Source organism: Neovison vison, chromosome 1 (assembly GCF_020171115.1).
Source record: "Neovison vison isolate M4711 chromosome 1, ASM_NN_V1, whole genome shotgun sequence".
NCBI lineage: Eukaryota > Metazoa > Chordata > Mammalia > Carnivora > Mustelidae > Neogale > Neogale vison.
This window is the reverse complement of record NC_058091.1, coordinates 245,562,307-245,580,720: the sequence shown is the minus strand read 5'-3', so window position 1 is coordinate 245,580,720 and position 18,414 is coordinate 245,562,307. Positions and strand designations below refer to the sequence as shown.

Here is an 18,414-nt window from a genome sequence, read left to right as displayed (position 1 = left end):
CACAAATATTTTCATGGAGTCCTAGCACTCTCTCTCCTTATTTGCATTCCACAAATGACCTTGTCCTACTGGACAAAGACTAAAAATAGAATATTAAAGATTAAAGAGAGAAGGATGCCTGGGTGGTGCAGTTGGTTAAGTGTCAGACTCCTGATACATACTCAGGTCATGCTCTGATAGGTTTGTGGGATTTAGCCCAGCGTCAAATTCCATACTGAATGTGGAGCCTGCTTGAGATTTTCTCTTTCTCTCCCTCTCCATCTGCCCCTCCCCTCTTCTCTCTCCATAAAAAAGAAAAAAAAAGGAGAGAGAAATCCTCTCAGCAATCAACCATCAACTTTGGAACTATTAGTATCTGCATCCATTCTCTTCTTTCCTTTGGTTAAAAAAGAGAACTTAGGGGCACTTGGGTAGCTCAGTTAAGCAATTGCCTTCAGCTCAGGTCATGATCCTAGACTCCTGGGATCAAGTTCCTCATCAGGCTCCCTGCTCAGTGGGGAGTCTGCTTCTCCCCCGGACCGCTCCTTTTTCATGCTGTCTCTCTCTCTCTCTCAAATAAATAAGTAAAATCTTTAAAAAAAAAAAAAAATAGAGAGAGAAAGAACTTACCTCTTTCCTATCAAATAACAAGAATGCCCATTTTGCTATCTTCTCCTAGACTTTTAACAATTACTGATTTCTCTCTAGAAACTTCAACTTCTGCTTCTCTAGTGAATCCTTTCCAAGAGCACTCAAACATATTCTTCTTTAAAAATATATATATATATTCTTCTTTATAAAAATAAAAAGACTTCCCTAACCCTGTATCTCTCTCCAGATACCACTCTAACTGTTCTCTGCTCTCGTTCATGGTGATTCTCTACTTCCTCTCCAACAATTCATATAAAAGTTACCTGAAGCAATACAGTCAACACTGGTGTAACCCATGAACCACCTTATGAAATACAGCACTGCCAACATAGGGAAAGGCTACTGCATACCCTCCCCGGACCACATCTTCTGTGCTCCTTCCACCTCACTGGTGGTACCAGCTCTTCTGATTTTGGCAATAATCATTCTCATAAATCCCTTTATATTTTTATAATTTATGTATGCATCCTTAAACAAGGCACTGAACTCTTCTGCTTATTTTACAAAAGGGTATATTCTAAAGACTGAGCCTTTTTATTTTTTTTAAATAAAAAAATAAATTATTTTTTATAATTTATAATTTTATAATTTAGAATTTTTATAATTTATAATTCAAATTATTTATTTGACAGACAGATCACAAGTAGGCAGAGAGGCAGGCAGAGAGAGAGAGAGGAGGAAGCAGGCTCCCCACTGAGCAGAGAGCCCGATGCAGGACTCGATCCCAGGACCCTGGAATCATGACCGGAGCCAAAGGCAGAGGCTTTTAACCCACTGAGCCACCCAGGCGACCCAAGACTGAGCCTTTTTAATTTCCAGCATTACGTTACCAGGTTCATCCATGCTGATACCTATTGCTATAGTTCATTTATTTTCGCTGCTGTGTATCCACACAACTTATGAACCACTCTCCAGTTGATGGATATTTAGCTTAGTTTCCCCTTTTTCTGCCACTACAGTGTTGTAATGATCATTTTTTGTGCATTTTTCATACCAATGAGTGAGAGTTTTTCTAGAGTAGACACCTACAAGTGGAATTACTAGGGTGCAGGATATGAGCATCTGCAATTATAACAGATATAGACAAACTGCTTTCCAAAATGTATCCAACCACTATTCAACATTCTATTTTTCCAACTTTCCAACATTTCTGTTTTCAACTTCCCACACTCCACTTTGCCAAGATTACACATGTTGCTCTGAATCTCAGAGAAACCGTAACATTCAATATTAATTAAAAACCAAAAAAAAGGGTGATAATGGTCCTTTATGGGGTTTTAGTCTGAAATGAAAATACAGGAGACATTTAATTTGGTGGATTTGTGTTGATGCCATATTTCTCCTCAAGAAGCTTCAACTGGTCTTCCTTCTTTTTTGTGTCCATTTCTCTGAACTGCCCTTGGCATTATAGTACAAATCCACCAAGTATCTGTTACAAACATTGAATTCTAAAAGGTGATCATACACATTCTTGGCATCAAAGAAATCTTTATAGACTACATAAGGTGTTCCTCTAGTTTTGGGTGTGTTCCCCACTCCAATGTGAAGAATAGGTCCATATTTCCCAAATATATCATACATTTCTTCAGCTATAATTTTGTATGGCAAATTCCTTATGTATAAAATCCAATTTACTTTGGGGTGCCTGGGTGGCTCAGTCGGTTAACAGCCTTTGGCTCAGGTCATGATCTCAAGGTCCTGGGATGCCACCCCACGCTGTGCTCCCTGCTCAGTGGGGAGTCTGCTTCTCACTCTGCTCCCTCCGCCATTAGTACTCCTTCTCTCACAAATAAATAAATAAAATCTTAAAAAAAAAAATCCAATTTACTTCAAGTGGAAATCAAATGTTCACCCTCTTGGTGGGTTGATGAGGTTAGTGCACCAAACACTGGAATTCCTCTGGATACCTCTGAAGCTCACTCAACTTGGACCACAACAAAGCATCAAAGGCAGGGTGTAAATACCCAGGCTCCCTCCTTCATATACTCTTGGCTTTTGTAACTCTAGCCCACCCAGTTATCCCATCACCTCTGTCTACTCCCATTCTACCCACCCAACTTCTTAGAAGTTGGTACTTCTCTATGCTCAGCCATGGTTCTTATTTTGATTCAGTCCACATTCTTTCCCTACAATCTTGTGGCTTAAAATACTATCTATATACCTCTAATACAAATACCCAAATATGGACCATAACACACTTTCTCTTTTGAGATAGAGAACCTGTTTGCTCGTGTTCTTTGAGGGATCTCAATCTGAATAAATCCCAAATTGATTCCCTCATTTGTTTTCCCCTACTGACAACAACTCCTGGTAAAGTAATCCTCACCATATAAGCCAACTGCTTTTGTTCAATCTTCCCTTTAACTGCTCTCCACGTCCAATCCATAACCATACCCCCCAGAAAAAAAATACATATACGAATTTTTTTTTTTTTAAGATTTTACTTATTTGCCAGAGAGAGAGAGCACAAGCAGGAGGAGTGGCAGGGAGAGGGAGAAACAGACTGCCCACCAAGCAAGGAGCCCCATGTAGGACTTGATCCCAGGACCTGGGATCATGAGTTGAGCTAAAGGCAGACACTTAACCAACTAAGCCACCCAGGAGTCCCCTCCCTAAGTATATTTTTACTAAATATATATTTACTAAATATATGTATACCTCTTTCTCCACAGCCACTGTTCAAAACAAGTCATCACTTTATCTACAGCTTGAACAAAGGCTACAGCCTTCTAATTAGATTCTTGGTTCCCCTGTCCTCTCGCTAATCCATATTTCATCTCACTAATCCATATTTCATACAGCAGCCAAAGTAATCTTTTTAAAACACAAACCAGATCTTGTGACCCAACCCTTGCTTAAGAATTTTTTAAATAAGCTTTCCAGGGGCGCCTGGGTGGCTCAGTGGGTTGAGCCGCTGCCTTCGGCTCAGGTCATGATCGCAGGGTCCTGGGATCAAGCCCCGCGTCGGGCTCTCTGCTCAGCCGGGAGCCTGCTTCCTTCTCTCTCTCTCTGCCTGCCTCTCTGCCTGCTTGTGATCTCTCTCTGTCAAATAAATAAAAAATAAAATCTTAAAAAAAAAAATTGAGAGTTTACAGCTCTTTTTATAAAGAAGAAAACAAACTTTTCTTTCAGTTTCTTTATTTTTTTTTTAAAGATTTTATTTATTTATTTGACAGAGAGAAATCACAAGTAGATGGAGAGGCAGGCAGAGAGAGAGGGAAGCAGGCTCCCTGCTGAGCAGAAAGCCCGATGCGGGACTCGATCCCAGGACCCTGAGATCATGACCTGAGCCGAAGGCAGCGGCTTAACCCACTGAGCCACCCAGGCGCCCTCATTCAGTTTCTTTAAAAGCAAGCAAATATCTAAAACCTACAAAGGTCTCTTATTGGCAACCTCTGTAACGTATGCATTGGTAATTTTGTATCTTCATAAAATGGACCTACTTAAGACATTCTTCTACTTAGAAGTCATCAATACTCCAACCTCTATGAAAAATATAAGTCCATAATTCTCATCCCAGGATTTAAAACTATCCACAGTTCAATTCTCAGCCATTTCTATAAAACCTTCAGGATTTACCTGAACCTGAAAATAACCTACACACATTCAGATCCAGATCTTTACTCAAACTAGTCCTAATTAGAATGTCCTTCCTTCTCCCCATTTCTAAATACATACCGTTTAAAGTCTACCACGTATCCTACTTCCTTCAAGAAGCCCTCCAGGGGGTGCCCAGGTGACTCAGTGGGTTAAGCCTCTGCCTTCAGCTCAGGTCATGATCCCAGGATCCCAGGACTGAGCCCGGGCATCAGGCTCTCTGCTCAACAGGCAGCCACCCCCTCCCCCCGCCCGCCTCGGCCTGCTTCCGATCTTTGCCTGTCAAATAAATAAATAAAGCTCTCCAAGATTCCTCTGTCACTAAAGTTATATACTTCCCAAAGCATTTCTTTGTATCTCATTTGGCACTTAACACTTGCCTTACATTAGGATTATTTTTTTGTTACTCTATCTGCCCTCCCTAGTCACCTCCTTATTATAAGCCTCCAGAGAGTAAGAACTACAGGTATCACTGGACTTACCGTTTCCCCTCCAGTGCTTTACGCAGTGGCAGACATACAACAGATACTCAAAACATGATGAATCTTATAAAGATTACAACTGTGATCTTGCATTACTGCCCCAAGAGTCAAACAGTCACGCGAATACTCACTAAACGCTGGGTTTCAGAAGATGATGTTGCCCCTCGTTTTCTACCCACAGTCAGTCTCACATTTCCTCCCTAAGACTTTGGTTATATCTGGTACCAAGAAAAGAGTAGGTCTTCTTTTTACCGCATTCACTATTATTATCAACCCAATAAAAGGATTAATATTGATACTAAATGAATTCTGTTCCTTTTAAAGCAATTTTTCTATAGGAGTTTTCTAAAAAGGAAAACAACATATGTTCAAGGAAAAAAAACACATGTACAGAAATGATCAATTTCTATTTTTACTTAAACCCTGTACTCTGAAATGTTCACCAAATGTAAGTGCTAGACTGTAAATTCTCAGAAATCATACTTGGCAAACTGAGGTGTAAAAACTGAATGTTTCAGTCTACAACATCCAGAAAGAAATTATTGTTCAACAGAGCACTATAAGGCTGCTTAGATTTGTAGTACCTGAGGAAGCCAAAAGAAAATAATACAAATCCAAACTGCAAAATAAAAGCATTTTTTTCTACTTAAAAATGCAGATAGCACATTAAACAAAAGTTTAAAAACACTATACATACAGCAAAGGTTCCTTAGAGTTTACAATAAAAAGAACTACCTCAATAATTTCATCATTATTCACACATCTGAAAGACAGGTGGTAACAAAGTCCTGGATTTCTTTCTTTTCTTTTCTTTTCTTTTTTTTAAGTTTTATTTATTTATTTGACAGAGAGAGAGAGAGAGAGCACAAGCAGGGGGAGTGACAGATGAGGGACAGGGAGAAGCAGGTTCCCCGAAGAGCAGGGAGCCCAATGTGGGGCTGAGCCAAACAAAGGCAGTCACTTAACCAACTGAGCCACCCAGGCGCCCCAGTACCTGGATTTCTTGAAATATATTTAGTTCCTCAGAATACTATAAAAAATGTTGAAGGCAAAATACACAAGGCTTATGAATTTAAATCAGCCCCAGGCCCAATATCCTGTTATTGGATAATAACAGGATCCCCAATATTGGATCCCCATACCCTATATCCTGTTAATAAGGTTCTACTAAAACGCACAGGAACATTATTTTAAGAACTTTAAGGCCGGGCGCCTGGGTGGCTCAGTGGGTTAAGCCTCTGCCTTCGGCTCAGGTCATGATCTCAGGGTCCTGGGATCGAGTCCCGCATCGGGCTCTCTGCTCAGCGGGGAGCCTGCTTCCTCCTCTCTCTCTCTGCTTGCCTCTCTGCCTACTTGTGATCTCTGTCAAATAAATAAATAAATAAATATCTTAAAAAAAAAAAAAAAGAACTTTAAAGCCATTTAAGGGTTAATCATTTAAGTAAATGACTGCTCTTTAATCACTGGAATAGAAACTCATAAATTATGAGTTATTTATTATGGCACCAAGAATATTTACTTTGAAAGATCTAATTGTGAGTGATAAGAGTAAATCTACTTATCTATTAATTAATTTATTTGTTTATTCATTTATTTTTATTTGACAGACAGAGATCACAAGCAAGCAGAGAGGAGGAAGCAGGCTCCCTGCTGAGCAGAGAGCCTAATGTGGGGCTCGATCCCAGGACCCTAGGAGCATGACCCGAGCTGAAGGCAGAGGCTTTTACCCACTGAGCCACCCAGTTGCCCCTAAATCTACTTTTTAATAAAGATTTATTTATTTAAGAGACAGGGAGAGAGACACAGAATGCACACAGTGGGGAGGGGCAGAGGGAGAGGGAGAGCTCACAACACTGAGATCACAACCTGAGCTAAAACAGTCAGATGCTTGGGGTAGGGAAGGGAAAAAATGAAACAAGATGGGACTGGGAGGGAGATAAACCATAAGAAACCCTTAATTTCACAAACAAACTGAGGGTTGCTGGAAGGTTGGGGGGTAGGGATGAGGTGGCTGAGTTATGGACACCTGGAAGGGTATGTGCTATGGTAAGTGCTGTGAAATGTTTAAAACTGAGGATTCACAGACCTGTACCCCTGGGGTAAATAATATATTATGTTAGCAAAAATAATTAAAAAAAAAAAAAACAGGAAAAAAATTTTAAAACAACAGTTGGATGCTTAACCGACTATGCTGCCCAGGCACCCCTCAAAATATTTTCTAATTTAGACTTGTAACATATTTAAACAGAATCCAGAAGGAATTTTGAAAACTTTAAAATCCTGATTTTAAAACCTATCCCTTCAATATAGGCCTATACTATATATAAAAATACATGTGGGGCGCCTGGGTGGCTCAGTGGGTTAAAGCCTCTGCCTTTGGCTCAGGTCATGATCCCAGGGTTCTGGGATCAAGCCCCGCATCGGGCTCTCTGCTCAGCGGGGAGCCTGCTTCCTCCTCTCTCTCTCTGCCTGCCTCTCTGCCTGCTTGTGATTTCTGTCTGTAAAATAAATGAATAAAATCTTTAAAAAAAAAAATACATGTTAACATTCTAGTTCATTCAACAATTATTTAACAATGTGTATACTGTGCCAGACACTGTGCTAATGTCAAGGATATAAAAAAAATTAAAGTAACCCTCATCTCCAAGATTTGGTTGCAGCTAGCCTGACTAGAGAAAAATGGCCAGAGGGAAGAAGGCAGGCAAGGTATAGAAGGAGGGAGGTTGGGGACGCCTGGGTGGCTCAGTTGGTTAAGCAGCTGCCTTCGGCTCAGGTCATGATCCCAGCGTCCTGGGATCGAGTCCCACATCGGGCTCCTTGCTCGGCAGGGAGCCTGCTTCTCCCTCTGCCTGCCATTCTGTCTGCCTGTGCTCGTTCTCTCCCCCCTCTCTCTCTGATAAATAAATAAAAATCTTAAAAAAAAAAAAAAAAAAAAGAAGGAGGGAGGTTGGTTCTAAGCAGAGAACAAGTGAACGGACCAGAAGAGAGCACGGCACACATGCACACACAAAGAAAAGAGGCAGATCAAGTGTAGTTGGAAAATAGGGTTGGGAGAGTGCAAAATAAAAGATAAGACTGGAGAGACACAAGGGATCGGAGTAGACCTGTGGGGTGTGTTACTCAGATCTGAAAGTTATAAAGATACCTTTTCAAAGAAAATGAACTTTCCTAGATCTTGAATAAGGACTTTATTCTGTTAATAATAGTAAAATATAAAATTAGGTATGAACTCATTATATTTACAGCTCTTATGTAACTGTAAAACTGAAACTTTAAAAGTTAAATACACAATAAATTTAAAATGTTACTGTAACAGATTATGTTGTTTTGCAGAAACTAGACCAATGATACATTCAATCCCAGAAATATGCCATCTCAAGTCTGGTTCTACATCATAAAACCACTTCTATAACATGACTTCAATAATACTAGTGCAGAAAATGCTTATAAATATGTTATACTAAATGGATTTAAGAACTGCAAATGTTGGGGCACCTGGATGGCTCAGTGGGTTAAAGCTTCTGCCTTCGGCTCAGGTCATGATCCCAGGGTTCTGGGATCAAGCCCCGTGTCGGCCTCTCTGCCTACTTGTGATCTCTGTCAAATAAATAAATAAATAAAATCTTTAAAAAAAAAAAAAAAAAAAGAACTGCAAATGTTTATTTCCTAGTTTAGGGAAATACAACCCTATACTACCATACCAACTTGCAGTCCATAAATGTCAATTTTAAGGAAGCTTCACTTGTTAACTCTGGCAAACTTGTCCTTTTGTAGTTTGTACCTTATTAAAATCTATACTAAGTGTGTGTCTAATATGATCACTGCTGAGGTTTGGAACAAAACATGACACTGGAAACAGACTGTTTCATCTTGGTTAATTACATAGATGGGATCCAGCAGATACATTTCACACTGAAAACATGAGGCTAAGTACATGCCAGGGCTCTCTTGGGTTTGGCCTGCCTGTATTAACAATCTACTATGACATGATCCAGTTTTACTTACCATCTTTTCTTGTCTGAGCCACTGCAAAATCACCAGTACAATGCATTATAACTTGGCACAAACACAATCATAAACAAAATCTAAACACAGCAACAAACTCCTAAGGGAGTAGCTGGCTACAAAGCACTGCTTCAGAAGTTACATAAAACTCATTAATGTTGGGCGCCTGGGTGGCTCAGTGGGTTAAGCCGCTGCCTTCGGCTCAGGTCATGATCTCAGGGTCCTGTGATCGAGGCCCGCATCGGGCTCTCTGCTCAGCAGGAAGCCTGCTTCTCTCTCTCTGCCTGCCTCTCCATCTACTTGTGATTTCTCTCTGTCAAATAAATAAATAAAATCTTTAAAAAAAAAAAACAAAAAACAACTCATTAATGTTGGAAGAATCCCTAGTTAGAAGAAGACTACAGAAAATCAAACACTACAAAGGAGTTTTAAGAAAACAAGTGACAAAATCAGATTCATATTTTAGAGGAAAAAACTACTATGATACAGGGTGGAGTAGATTATTTTACTACAAGTAAGGAAGCAAACAAGAGGGCTATTGGAATAATCAATCCTGGTGAGAAATGAAACCCTGGATTAAGGTACTAATACTAGGAATGTAGATATTGTAGAGAAAGGGTTTAGATTCAAATTAAGGAAGTAGAATCTTGGAGCCAGACAGATGTGAGAAGTAAAACAGAGGATTCAAGGACAATTTGCAGGTTTCTGGAAAAAGCAATGACAGTGCTATGTTCCCCAAGGCAGGAAAAGCAGTGGATTTGAGGGTTAGGGGATTGAGAAATAGTAGAACTAGAGTTAATTTGTACATGATGAACATGTATATAAACTACCTGATCAGCTTCCAGCCTTACCTCTTCCCCAGCTTTCCTGGAAATTCTTGCTCCCCATTTACCCTACCTTCAGGGTACAGTTGAAGGATTTAACAAAGTCTGAATCCCTAACTAAAGCTAAGCCAATGCCCAGACCATACCTGCTTTATACATATAGATACACATATTTTTTTAAAGATTTATTTATTTGAGAGAGACAGAGTGCATGGGATAGAGGGAAAGGGCATAGGGAGAGAGAGAGAGAATCCCACGCAGACACCCCACTGAGCAAGGACCCTGCTGTGGCCCGATCCCTAATCCTGAGATCACAATCTGAGCCGAAATCAAGAGTTAGATGCTCAATATACTGAGCCACCAAGACACCCTCTGTATATATTTAATTTATTCGTATCTCTTCATACACACACATACACACACACACTCTACAATCAAAAAACCCTAACTACCACCATGGTAAACAAGGACTGTGTAACTAAATGTTCAATCCTAAAACAGTCCTCAAACCCATGAATCTGCTTAAACAGAAGTTGACAAACCTTTTTAAAGCGACACTATAAATATTTTAGGTTTTGTAGGCCCTACAGTCACCACACTCTGTCATGGTAGCAACAAAAGGAGCTACAAACAATATAGAAACAAATGGGTATCTAATCTGTGTCCCAATAAAACTTTATTTATGGATACTGAAATCTGACTTTCCTGTAATTTTCACAGGCCACAAAATATTGAGATTTTTTTTCTTACCATTTAAAAATGTAAAAATCATTTTCACCTCACAGGCCATACAAAAGGATGTACGGGGCCTACTAAACATACTTTACTAATCCTTATGCTAAGGCAACACAGAACTGCCTTCCCAAAAAACTCCTTCCAGATGTCCTCAGTATTAGAACTTAAGACAATACACAAGGAAAATAATCCTAGTTGACAAAACTGAAATTCTTCATTTGGCTTACCAAAGAACTCACTCCATTTGAAGGAAGTAGGTCAACAAATGAAGGCCGATATAACTGGCTGCTTTTGCCATCATTTACCTTACACTGTACCTACCCAGCAAGATAGGGTACAAGTTTTGGAGAAATGATACTTTCCTCTCTCCTCCCATCCCCTCTGAAGATTTTTACTTTTGTTGTTGTTGTTGCTGTTGTTGTTTCCACAACTGTGTATCAGTTATGTCAGGGATGATTAAATTTAGTATTTTATTTAGCCCATAATTTTCAGCCACTGTCAAAGCGTATCTAGGACCAAGTAACAAAGGACATCACTTTTCAAATCTGGACCCAGAGAACAATGATCTCTGGACGTGTTAGCCAAATAGAATTTGGGTTGTCTCCATCACAGAGTTAGGTGTATCTGCTAAAAATACAGATAGTTAGGGGCGCTTGGGTGGCTCAGTGGGTTAACGCCTCTGCCTTAGGCTCAGGTCATGATCCCAGGGTCCTGGGATCGGGCCCGCATCAGGCTCTCTGTTCAGCAGGGAGCCTGCTTCCCTTCCCTCTCTGCCTGCCTCTCTGCCTACTTGTGATCTCTGTCTGTCAAATAAATAAATAAATAAAAATCTTTTAAAAAATAAAATATACAGATAGTTAGACTATGTTTTTAAAATACTTGGGGCGCTGGGGTGGCTCAGTGGGTTAAAGCCTCTGCCTTAGGCTTGGGTCATGGTCTCAGAGTCCTGGGATCGAGCCCTGCATTGGGCTCCCTGCTCAGTGGGGAGCCTGCTTCTCCCTCTCTCTCTCTGCCTGCCTCTCTGCCTGCTTGTGATCTCTGTCTGTCAAAGAAATAAATTAAATCTTTAAAAAAAAAAAATACTAAATAGGGGTGCCTGGGTGGCTCAGTGGGTTAAAGCCTCTGCCTTAGGCTCAGGTCATGATCCCAGGGTCCTGGGATCGAGCCCCACATCAGGCTCTCTGCTCCGCGGGAAGCCTGCTTCCCCCTCTCTTCCTCTACCTGCCTCTCTGCCTACTTGTGATCTCTGTCAAATAAATAAATAAAATCTTTAAAAAGACAACACTCAGAGACAGTACCTGAAGCAATACAAATGGATGAGATCATCCGCAAGAGTGAAAACAAGAATGCCAAGGCTAAAAGATCTATCAAGGGATTAGCAGAATTAACAGCCTGTAAAAAAGCAACTGGTAGGCAGAAAGACAGAAAAGGGACAGAGTCATAAAAGTCAAAGAAGAAAACAGTATCAAGGAGAAAATGGTTAACAAAAGCAAGTAGAGGGCACCTGGGTGGCTCAATCAGTTAAGCTTCTGCCTTTAGCTCAGGTCATGATCCCGGGATTCTGGGGGATCAGGCCTGTTGTAGTCGTCGTTGTAGGGCTCCCTGCTCAGTGGGGTCTGCTTCTCTTTCTGCCCCCTCTGCCCCTCCCCCGACTCGTGCCCTCTCCTCTCTCTCTCTCAAATAATAAAATCTTTACAGCAAAACAAAACACAAGCAAGTAGAGAAGAGGTAAAGGAATAAGCGATGATTATAAAATTTGGAAATACAGAAGTCACAGGTGGCCTTGATAAGCAACTTCACTGGCAGGATGATAAGGCAGGGTGAAGGCTTAAGAGTATAGAGGAAGTACACAACACTACCCATGAAGTATTCTTGCCATTAAAAAAAAAATTCAAGCCTGGCTGGTTCAGTTAGTAGTGCATGTGACTCTTGATTCAGGGTCGTGAAGTCAAGACCCAGGTTGGGCACAGAGTTTACTTAAAAATAAAAATCCAAGACTCAATCGGATCAAGTTTCTGTATGTAACTACTAATATATAGGGGAAAAGGGACTGAGGAACATATTACATGAAACCACAGGGATGCAATCAGCACAATCTGGACTGTGAGAATTCTCACAGGGCGAAGAATGTGGCTTCTTTAACAAACAAATTGAATAGAAACAAGAATAAGAACAAAAAGATACAATCTCATTTGGATCTTAATTCACACAAACTGTTAAAACAAAAACTGTTATCAGGGAATCTGCACACTGACTAGATACATGATGAGACTAAGGAATTAGTGTAAATCTCTTCAGTGAAAGGTGGGATTATTATTTTAATCCTTATTCTGTAGAAATACATTTTGTAGTAGTATTAAAAAGTCTAAGATGTTTTCCCTGAGACACTGTGCTGACTGTCACCCAGCAGGCTATATAGTCCCATAGTTAACAAAACAAGCAAGAGAGATGACAAAAGTGATGCAGAGATTCAAAGAGGGTAGGTGCCAAATGGGGTAGCAAGAGGAGTCAAGCAAAATTTTAGGAAGGCAGTACTAGGCCTTAAAAAAAAACAGTGAAATTTTAACAGGTAGGGAACAAGAAAGGAAAAGTGGTATTTCAGACTGAAGAAATGGAAGCAACTGCAAAGAGGTGGGAAGGCCTGTCAATACAGAGCACTCACCACTCCATAAAACTGGTGCTACCATAAGATGACAAGAAATGGGAAAGTCAAAGTGAAAAATCATAACCCACTAGGCATCTCTAACTTATGAAAATGATTACAGCCATTCAGCCCTTAAGTAGCCACAGGGAACACAGTCCCAGGACAGATCATGACAGTAACTGGTAGCGAAACCATAGTGGCTTTCCAGGGCACTCTATTCATGTCAATCCCTGATATCTCCTGCCACACACACATAACTTTGGAAAAACAATGCACAATTTCTTTTTTTTTTTTTTAAGATTTTATTTATTTATTTGACAGAGAGAGACATTGAGAGAGGAGATCAGGCAGGAGAAGTGGGAGGGGAGAAGCAGGCTTCCCTCAGAGCAGGGAGCTGGATGCAGGGCTTGATCCCAGGATACTGGGATCATGACTGGAGCCAAAGGCAGAGACTTAACTACTGAGCCACCCAGGCGCCCTGCATAAGGTTCTTTAACCCATCCTAGGAAATAATTGAAAAAATTAGTTTAAAATGATACCCAATAATAAGCTTTGTCTACTGGCCTAATAGCCATCACCATGGTCTATTTGGCACTCCAACACAGATAAAGTTACATGAAATGCCTTCCCTCAGAACATTCCTCAGGTTACAGATTTTTTAAATAAAGTATAACTGATGAATCAGGTAGATTTCATTTTTATTTTTTGATTGTATCAACTAGTTCTTTTTCTTTTTTTAATTCTACTGCAGTTAATACACAATGTTATATTGGTTTCAGGGATACAGTAAGTGATCAAACAGTTGTATACATTACTGAGGTGTTCATCAAGCAAGTGCACATCTCTTGCAGAGTGCACTGTGCAAGTGCACTATATGTTAACTATACTGGAATTAAAATAAAAATGTTTTAAAAAGACAAGCGCATTCCTAATCCCCTTCACCGCATTGGTGGTTCAGTGGTAGAATTCTCGCCTGCCTAAACCCCTTCACCTATTTACCCATTCCTGAAACCCACCTCTGGTAATCATCTATTTATTCTCCAGAGTTAAAAGTCTGTATTTTGGTTTTGTTTCGTTTTTCTTTCCTTTGTTCATTTGTTTTGTTTCTTAACTTCGATACAAGTGAAATAAGATGGTGTTTGTCTTTTTCTGACTTATTTCGCTTAGCATTATCCTCTCTAGCTCCATCCATGTTGCAAATGACAAGATTTCATTCCTTTTTATGACCAAGTAATACTCCTGTGTGTGTTTGTGTGTGTGTGTGTGTGTGTGTGTGTGTGTGTGAATATCAATGGATACTTGGGCTGCTTCCATAGTTTGGCTATTGCAAATAATGCTGCAATAAATAAAGGGGTATATATATATATATATCTTTGAATCAGTGTTTTCATATTCTTTGGGTAAATACCTAGTAGTGTGATTACTGGATTGTAGGACAGTTCTACTTTTAATTGGCTATACCAGTTGGCATTCCCACCAACAGCACACAAGGGTTCATCCTTTACCACATCTTCACCAACACTCGACTTTTGAATTTCAGCCACATGACGAAGATAGACTTTGAGTAGTTTTTTTCCTTCAAAAACAGAATTAATGGGGCACCTGGGTGGCTCAGTGGGTTAAGTCTCTGCCTTCAGCTCAGGTCATGATCTCAGGGTCCTGGGATCCAGCACCACATTGGGATCCCTGCTCCGCAGGGAGCCTGCTTCCCCCTTTCTCTCTGCCTGCCTGTCTACTTGTGATCTCTCTCTCTGTCAAATAAATAAAATCTATAAAAGAAAACAATAAATAGTCTCAATGTTAAAAATGCTTCTGGAGTATTTTGGAAATGAATTCAGTGGTTCTAATATTTTCTGTATGCCAATACCATTAAAATTCTTCAGATCTGATGCCAGTGAAAACGAACATCAAGACAAACAGGAATGCAGATGATCAGCCCAAACTCAGTAACTGTCATGTTTATTACATCTTTCTCATGTACTAGAGTATCACTTCAAACAACCAAGATGAATATAAAAACTTACTACAAGTAGAGGTGCTTTTCTTTTTTTTTTTTTTTTTTTTAAAGATTTTATTTATTTATTTGACAGAGAGAGATCACAAGTAGGCAGAGAGGCAGGCAGAGAGAGAGGGAGGGAAGCAGGCTCCCCGCCAAGCAGAGAGCCCGATGCAGGGCTTGATCCCAGGACCCTGAGATCATGACCTGAGCCGAAGGCAGTGGCTTAACCCACTGAGCCACCCAGGTGCCCCAGAGGTGCTTTTCTTAAACCAAAGGAAAAAGCAGCAAAGTGAGGTTGGCCTTTAAGCAGTCTTTAATCACTGACTACACCTTATTTCACAATAACAGAGACTGGCGCACACCCTCCCAGAAATCAAGCATAATCATTCCAACTTATCAGAGGAAATGAAAAAGAAAATGAGTAAATATAATGAGGACTGGGAGCTCAAAAGCTGGGAAACCTGTACATTATATAGGAAAGTTAAAAAAAAATTTATTTTTAGTATATTTGACACAAGTAAAGTTTTAATAGTAAGCTACCCGGAGCATAGAGCTAAAATAAAAAATAAAACTTCAACTCTTATAATACACATGGCACTTCCAGATCATTGTTCAGGTGTGTCTTCAATACCTATAAGAACACCTCTTTGATTTTATGAAAAATACTTTGAAGAGAAGGCCTTATACATTTTGGACTTCATTCCAAACCAGTAGATGGCCACAAAAGAAGAAATACCTGTTTTCTTTGTTCCTCTCAGGTACACATAAAGCCATGACATTTACCTTAACTCTTCAAAAAAGGTAAGATAAAGAACTTTTAGAAGGCTTCATCTTCTGTCATCTTCTGCAGCTGAAAGTCACATTTTCCCCTTCAAATACTGATCACTTGTTCATACAGTTTTCTTTACACTTTTGTGAAATCTTAGGTTGGGTATCATATTCAAATTCAATCTAATAGTTGTATAAAATACTGGGGAGGACAGGAGAAATATAAATATAGTTCTTGTTCTAAGCACACTACAAAAGACCTATAAGAAAATTACAATACAAAAGGAGAACATACCAACTGTTACAAAAGCCATACAATAACTCAAGAACACAGATAATCTATGTCATCTGACAAGCAGAAAGTGAACTGAATGAAAATATTCTACCTTTAGTAATTCTTAATAACAGAGCTTCACCAAAGCACTGTACAATCATCTTTACACCCCAAAACTGTTGAGCACTTTCCAATTAACACAGTTAAGATCTTTTTTTTTTTTTTTACCCAGGCAGTAAAGGTTGGGTCATTCATAGACCTGCTATCTTGTCTCCACTTGACTCAAAATTTTACTTAAAGTAGAATTTGCCTACGGTTCTGCATAGCTAACAAAAAAGCCAAAGTTATCAGCATGCAAGCCACCACAAACTGAATGAAACTACTGATATTAAAAAATATATATGTATATATATTGCATCCAAGTAAAGTGACTCTAAAAGATAAGTAAAAATAATTTCTTGAGGTATTTTTTTAATATTTAGAGAATTAAGGATGCAGTGATGAATAAGGAAAATAAACCTGAGAAATTTAAAGAAGCCAGCTTTGTTAAAAACCAAGTGGCCACCTGCCAACACTTCTTTATGCACATAGGACCAAAGATGATTCCAAGCACATTCGCAGGCCACAAAGGCTCTTTATCAAATGCCAAATTAAGAAAATTCTCAGAAATATTTCAATTTTTATAAGTCGAAGTACAGTTAAATAAAAAAAGCACTTTACAAAGCTTTGCAGAATCAATATGGAAACAAAGCTCTGAGCTTTTAACACCTGAGTCCTAAAAATCAACACGTATTTTAGACGTCACATTTACAAACATCTTATTCACAGACACTTAGAGCTTAGATGCCGTCAAGACAAATACCGGTCACTGGAAAAGGGGTTGGCCTTAGGTTAAAATTTCCATAAGGCCATCAGGAAAGAGATGGTACAATTCTGAATTGCAACTGACTGCGAGAACCCTAAATCGAACTCTTCGTCTCACTTGAACTCCATACACGAGCATTTCAGATGTGTACTTTCAACTTCCTATAAATGATATCCATTGTGAGAGAAAAAGCAATAAAGATACTCCTCAAAGTCCTATACCCCATGATCCATCCTCAAAGAGTGGAAGGAACAGCAAAGTGGAAGGAACAAAGCACTGACGTCAATTACGAGATTAACCCCGGGCACAGGCAGCTGGAGGAAAGGCCTAAACATCAATATCCAAATACAGGCTATCGGGATAACTAGCTAGCAGACAGATTGCGAAGTTATGGGGGGTATTCAAATATTACACCCCCCACATTCCCATTTCTAGTCAATCCCCTTCCCTAGACGAAGGTGGAAAATTTTTTTTCCTCTTTTTTTTTTTTTTTTTTTTTTTTTTTTACAGAGAAGGTGGGGGTGGGGGGAGACATGCGCAGGATCGCGAGAAGGAAAGCGAGAACTAGTTGGGTAATGATAGCTAGAATCCGGGCCTATTTTCTCCTTAACTAGAAATAACTTCCCATTGAAGAGGGTATTAAAAAGTAACAAATCAGTCGCTGGAATTCCTGAGGGAAGGAATGGATTAAGAAACGAAAGCGTAGAGGAGAAACGGCGAAAAGAGGGATTTCTGGGAATTTTTGTTAGGATGGGTTAGCCTTTTATTTTTTTTTTTTTTGTCCGAGGGCGGGGGAGGGGGGGCGGTGAAACGGAAAAAAGAGAGGCGAAGCTGGGTCGAGCTGCCCGGGCCTGGAAGATCTCCCCGAGCCCCCAGGCAGACCCGGTTCTCCGTCTCCCCACCCCCACCCGGCGGCCAAACCAGGCCCGGCCCTCAGCCAGTTCCGTCAGCCCCTCTCACCTCCAATCCCTGCTCCGCTAGGCCCGAACCATCTCCCAGCTGCGGCAGCGGCGGCACCCGGCCTGCACCTTCACCGGACGCGCATTCGAGCCCGCCCGGGGGGCGGCGACAGGCTGCCAAGGGCGAGGGGCTCCGGGCGGCGGCGAAGGTTCGGGAGGTCTGGAAAGGAGCAGGCGGGGGCGGCGGCGACGCGCCTCACACGGAACAGGCGGAGGTCCCGCCCCGCTCCATGACGGTCGGGCCCAGGCCGGGACGGCCGACTGAGGCGGCAGGGGCGGGCCGACGAGGACCTGGCACCGGGATCCCCGCCCCGTCCGCTGGAGGCGGCGGCGGCGACGGCGACTCGGCTCCCGCAGCCAGGACTGTGACTGACGCAGCGGCCGTGCCACCCATGTGACCAGGGCCGGGCGGGGGCGAGGCGTCACGTGGCGACGCCGCGCCCCTCCCCGCCAGAAAAGCTGGGGGCTGCGGGGCCGCGGGGCCTGCAGTGACGGGAGGCGACACGGGGCGGTGACTTGCGCGGCTGTCGGGTCAGACGACCCGGGACAGGCGGAAGCACCGGCCCGGGTGGCCTAGGCCCGAGTTCCTGGGCCCCGTGGCCGCGGGGCGCAGGGCGGTCGGGCAGGACCCG

The 18,414-nt window shown here is 41.2% G+C and overlaps 1 protein-coding gene across 2 annotated transcripts in view; it reads right to left on the bottom strand.

Annotated features, from left to right (window-relative positions):
- AFF4 (AF4/FMR2 family member 4) overlaps positions 1-18,123 on the bottom strand; it is a 96,162-nt gene extending 78,039 nt beyond the window's left edge. For both annotated transcript variants that reach the window (XM_044227738.1, XM_044227729.1), the window contains exon 1: positions 17,784-18,123. The gene's annotated coding sequence lies outside the window, so the exon portion shown is untranslated. The remainder of the gene's footprint in view (positions 1-17,783) is intronic.
- Positions 18,124-18,414: the final 291 nt, after the last annotated feature.